Source organism: Podarcis vaucheri (genome assembly GCF_965113315.1).
Source record: "Podarcis vaucheri genome assembly, chromosome: 11".
NCBI lineage: Eukaryota > Metazoa > Chordata > Lepidosauria > Squamata > Lacertidae > Podarcis > Podarcis vaucheri.
Genome location: NC_138749.1, coordinates 23,707,697 through 23,713,733, shown reverse-complemented (window position 1 = coordinate 23,713,733; position 6,037 = coordinate 23,707,697).

Sequence of the window (6,037 nt, the reverse complement as noted above, 5' to 3'; positions counted from 1 at the left end):
GTGCATCCGCTCTTAGTTAAGTGTCCGTAGCACAGCAAAGCCTTTGTACTTTTGCCACCTTTCCTGCTACTGCTGGTGGTTTTGGTTTCGTTTCTTTTATTCCTGGAAAAACGAAAGTCTCGCTGTGTCTGAAGTTTCGTTACTGGACTTCGTTACTCCCCACAGGCTTCTGGTTCATGCTATAAAAACTTGGGAGTTCATTCCGCCCCATTGCAGGAAGGGCGTGCGTGGCCGTCTGAGGCAACAGGAGGGGACAGCTTAGTGCTAGTTAATTATTTCCAAGACTCTGAAAAGTTCCAACTTTCTTGGCTTCAGTTCTACTTCACCTTTAAAAAACAAACCCCAAACCTGCTGCCACAATAGGGCTTGTTTGTTTTAATTTTTGGAACCTGCCAGGTGGTATTAGTCGACGTCTCAGAAGGAAGTCCCTCTTTAGTTGCTCCCAAGTTACGCACAGGATGGTAGCTTCAACAAGATAAGACCTGCTGAGAAGTGAAGTGGGAGACATGGTGTGCTATTGAAGACAAGCTGGGCTCAGCTACATCTGGTACAGTATTCCCAAATCGGCCCCAAAGTTGTGAAAGGCACATTTGTTATGGGAATTCTAAGGTCTTTTATTTATATATAAAAAATAAATGTTCATTACAAGGCAAACACATACATAAGTATATAAGCCATAGTACAGAAATAGTACAGGAGAACAATCCTGAAGCCATTTTGACTCTCCCAAATTGACCTCAAATGTTTCTCTGCAAGGAGGAAGGAAATGGGAAAAGCTTTCCAGTTATATTTGAATTGTAGGGGCTTACACCTCCCTGTGGTGGGACGCGGGTGGCGCTGTGGGTAAAACCTCAGTGCCTAGGGCTTGCCGATCGCATGGTCGGCCGTTCGAATCCCCGCGGCGGGGTGAGCTCCCGTCTTTCGGCCCCAGCTCCTGCCCACCTAGCAGTTCGAAAGCACCCTTAGGTGCAAGTAGATAAATAGGTACCGCTTTATAGCGGGAAGGTAAACGGCGTTTCCGTGTGCTGCGCTGGTGCCGGCTCGCCAGAGCAGCTTCATCACGCTGGCCACGTGACCCGGAAGTGTCTCCGGACAGCGCTGGCCCCCGGCCGCTTAAGTGAGATGGGCGCACAACCCTAGAGTCGGACTCGACTGGCCCTTAGGGCAGGGGTACCTTTACCTTTTTACACCTCCCTGTAAATAGTCTGGCAAGTATCTGTTAAGCTGAGCACACTATCAATATCCGTAAAGGATTCAGGAACTAAGTATTTACCATCTCAAAGGAATGGCCAGGATGCCCAGAAAAGGCAATCTGATAAGGCATTATAAGGTATCCTGGCAGACAGGAAAGAAGCTACACTCTTTCCTGCTGGGGACCACCTCTTCCTGTGATGTATGTATGATGTTTTGGGGAATGGTCTTGAGCTACAAGGTAGGCAATTTCAAAAGTCTATATAAGAGTGGGGGATCCTGTTTCAGTTTAATAAAGATAATACTTACTAGCTGCTTTGCTTCTCAATATTCTCTGGTTGGCCTGTTATTTTCTCCTACCGATAGAAAATCTACATAAGGACTCTATTCAGGCTCTTGGATACCATAAGGGATAAAGGAGCAGTTTTTCCTTATAACACACTAAAACCGCAGTTTAAAGCAGAGGCAGAGGAAACAGCAGGAGCAAACGTGAAAAAAGTGAAAATATAAAAAGGACCAATGTGCAAGATCTGATCTACTGTATAACAGGGAAGGCTCATGAGTGTGCTTGTACCCCACCACTTCCTGTTGTGTGAAGGCTCGCTGCAGACGTGTAAAGTCACTATGCCAATAAACGCAACTTCTGGTGAAGGGAACAAGATAAGACTTGCTACTAGGTGCAAAAATGAGGTGTTCCTTTGTCCTAACAACCCTCAGCGCAACCTGAAATAGTTTGGGAGCTGGGCTTAATGCTGCCAGACACCTGCGTGCACTTCATTAATAATACAAACTATAAATGTTGGAACTTTGACATGCCCAGGTTTCCATCTCCCCCCTTCATCTTTGATTTACCTATAATGTAGGTAGTTAGGAGGTCTGGAGCATTCAAAAGCTTGTTATTTTGTGATACTTTGGTTGAACCTAATGAAGGTATTGCTTTACAATGGTTTTTTAAATTATTTCTACTGGACTAGCACAACTCCTTTTGATTCTCCGCCATCCACCCTTCCCTTCTTAGGCCTTAGCTTGGGGTGGGAGGGTATTCGTGAGGAAATTCATGGGGGAATTCTTGGACTTATCTTATTGAAGTTAGGCTTAAAGGAGTTCAGCGGTTTCCTCAGCTTCTTTGGCTGTGTCCGGGAGCCCCAAGGTTATGAGTCAGTGTAGCTGTATCAATAAGCAGTGCAACGGTAGACGGGAGAACAATAAAGGTAGAACAATAAAGCAATAAAAGGATAAGCTAGTTAAAACAAGGCGACAAGACAGACCGCCGATAGTCCTTAAGGTCCTTGAGGTGTAGTTTTGAGGTCTTGAAGAGGCTAAAACTGATAAAACTAATAAAAATGCTTAATTGAAGTCGGAGGCTCTAATTAGGCTGCTACCTCCGTCGCCATCTTTGCTTGATCAAATACCACCTTGCAAAATAGTTTTTACCTGTCTTCCACAAAAGCCAGATGCACTGCAGGGCCATATTTTGCCAGTAATAAAGGCGCTGGCCACGTTTGTTGGCAGACTGAGCGTGTGCCTTGGAACTGCAACTGCTTTGCTAAGGAGGAAGTTATATTTTGGGAAGGTTTGTCTTCTATAAGTTCTAAGCAACCTGAGTTCCCCAGAACTCAGTTTGAAGAAGTTTGTATAAACTTCTTTGAACCGCCCTGAAATCTTGTGATGAAGGGCGGCATGTAAATTAATTGATTAAATAAAATTATTAATAATACTACTACTAAATTTAATAAATAAATAATACAGGGGTGAAAGTATACCTAGAGCATTTATTGTTAGGAGTGCCACCTCTTTCAGGTAGGAGAGCATTTCAAATTCAAGCTACTACGTAAAAAACGTTCTGCTGGTTAAGCATTTATTTTACTTTTAGTACATGTTCAAAGGCATATGACTCATTCCAGGAAAATGTGACAATCCCCTCTATGCCTATTGAGATGTCAGCTTTTCAAGCTGGACTCCCAGGAAGCATTTTCTAGTTAAGTTCTTTGGCAGGAAAATCTTCACCTCACAGACTGCCACTTGAAGGGGTGAGAATCCTGCCAATAAAAAGATTGGTAAGCCTAGGGGTAAAATGGGTGGGGTGCCTATGGTTATAGCTTCAATCAACCTTTGTCAAACATGTGAAAGTTCATATATTGAGGGAGGATATGTGTCATGATAATGTCCCTGGACAGATGTTGCAAAAGATTGCGGAAAATAATTTTGCAGTGTTAAAGAGTCTTTTACTGTAGCACATGACACATTTAAGAATTGCTGACACGGATGTAATTTCCTCCTAATCACAAAAACATGTTCAGAACTATAGTTAGTATTGCAGACTTTAGCAAATGGAGCCCTAGAGCCTAGAACAGTGGTTCCAAAACTGGTCTGGGAACCATGGTTTGTGAGCTTCAATCATGGGATCTGTAAATAACAGTTACAATATTGAATTACAGTGGTACCTCAGGTTAAGTACTTAATTTGTTCCAGAGGTCAGTTCTTAACCTGAAATTGTTCTTAACCTAAAGCACCACTTTAGGTGGAGCATGATTTCTGTTCTCATCATGAAGCAAAGTTCTTAACCTGAAGCACTATTTCTGGATTAGCGGAGTCTGTAACCTGAAGCGTATGTAACCTGAAGCGTATGTGACCCGAGGTACCACTGCATATGGAATTTAAAGTATAATACAATAAAATGCAATTTTAACAAATAAAAGAAGCAATTAAAATCATCGTACATCTAGCACAGGCATACATAGGCAAACTCCGGCCCTCCAGATGTTTTGAGACTACAAGTCCCATCATCCCTGACCACTAGTCCTGTTAGCTACGGATGATGGGAATTGTAGTTCGAAAACATCTGGAGGGCTAGAGTTTGCCTATGCCTGATCTAGCACATTGAATGACAATTGCTACAACGGGAGAAAAACCGTTTGGTGGTCTGCCAAGTGGCCCAGATCAGTTGAGAGTTTTGGCAGACTATTTCATGATATTTTCCTGTTTGTTGTAATGTGCTGTGCTTGATGCTATATGATTTTTACTCATATTTTTACACTAAATTTTCTGGTTTAAGCTACTAATGAATATGCAGTCTTAATCACCACCATCCTGATTATAGCTGGTTTCAGCCAGACAGCAGAAGTTGATGGCTGCCATAGAATTCAAAGCACAATTTTACAAAGCAGTTTAGGCAGCTCAAATTAAATATAAGACCTATTAAATGACCCAAGGTAAACTATTCAGTTCTGATATTTGACAAATCTGTTCTTTATAAAATGCTTTAAAAATGTCTCTGGCTTTGCAGGAGTGGCTGCATATATGTGTGGTATGGATCTCTTCAGCAATTCAGTGCTCTCTATTACTACTTTGTCTCTGGCCATCTGCTGCTTTTACTCACTTTTGGTTCTGACTGGCTTCTTTTGCCAGCTAATTGGCAGGAAACAATTCAACTGGCCAAGGTAGCAGTACTGTGATGGGAAAGCATGCACAGTTGAATTTCTGCCAGTCATGCAAAACTTAAAGCTGGAGATGATGATGATGATGTACGCATAAACACCCACTGCTTATATGCCAAAATGGCTTCTAAGCAGTTTACAACAATAAAACCAGATCCTCAGGTGGGGGTGTTATCATTTATTGCATTTATATACCAACTTTCTGCCAAGGTGATGTACAGTTTTGTACTAAAACAAAACATATAAATATAGCCTGGGGCTGAGGGTGCAAACAGCTCAACTAAAGCAGACCCTGACACTGTATTGTCTTTACCTTTCTGCCTCACTCTCTTCTACTTACATTGCAAGCATATTTGTATGTGGCACCCAGGGGAGAAAAAAGCATGACTGCTTCTTGCACGCAGCTAAAAGTGCTCTTCACCAAGAAGGATTGTGCTTCACTTGAAAAAAATCATTGGTTGCATAACAGATTCACCATGGCAATTCTCCACAAGAAGCAAAAGCAATGTGCAAGTTTGCTTTTCAGCTCTTAAATCTGGAGTATATACTAGAGTCTGTACTTTTAGTATATTCAAGTGTCAGCTCAGCTGAATGGTGGCGGTTAGTCTATAAAAAACATGTGTATGAGTGTGCTGCATAATTTATTGATTTATTAAATTTGTATACAGCCCTTTATCTACAGATCTCAGGGTAGCCGGCAATATAAAAATACAAAATACATAATAAAAGCAAGAATTAAAACGACAACAACCTCCTCTCCCGCATCCTACATTTAAAATGGGTATCGGATAGTAATCAGCCAAAGGCCTGGCTGAAGAGGAATGCTTTCATCTGGCATCTAAAGGTATATAATGAAGTGTCAGCCAAACTTTCCTGGGGAGAGCATTCCACAAGTGGGGCGCCACTGCAGAAAAGGCCTGGTCTCATGTTGCCACCTTCCAGAACTCTCGTGGAGGCATGTGAAGAAGGGCCTCTGAATATGATTGCAGGGTCTGGGTTGGTTCACCTGAGCCATTTAAGGCTTTATAGGTCAAAACCTGCACTTTGAATTGAACCCAGAAGCTAATTGCCAGTCAATTATAAAATGCATGTTGCTGTTACAAATAGGTCAAATAAAATTAATTCAACTGAAAACAATAAAACAGCAAAGAAGACATTGTAGTGGTGGCTTGGTTCACCAAGCACTGTAAACCAGACTAGCTGCCTGGGGCCATGTATGGGGTCCTAGAGAGGAACCTTCAGCTGATTTGTTTTCTTCTCCCTGGTCTTTTTAAAAAAATGAACCTTGGCTCAGTGTGGTTGCAAGTACAAAAAGGTCCAGGGAGAAACAAAGCAGCCATGAGTTCCTTCCTGGGAGCTCACATTTTCACATAGTTCCAGTAAGTCAAAGTTTGACTTCCCTTGTTGTA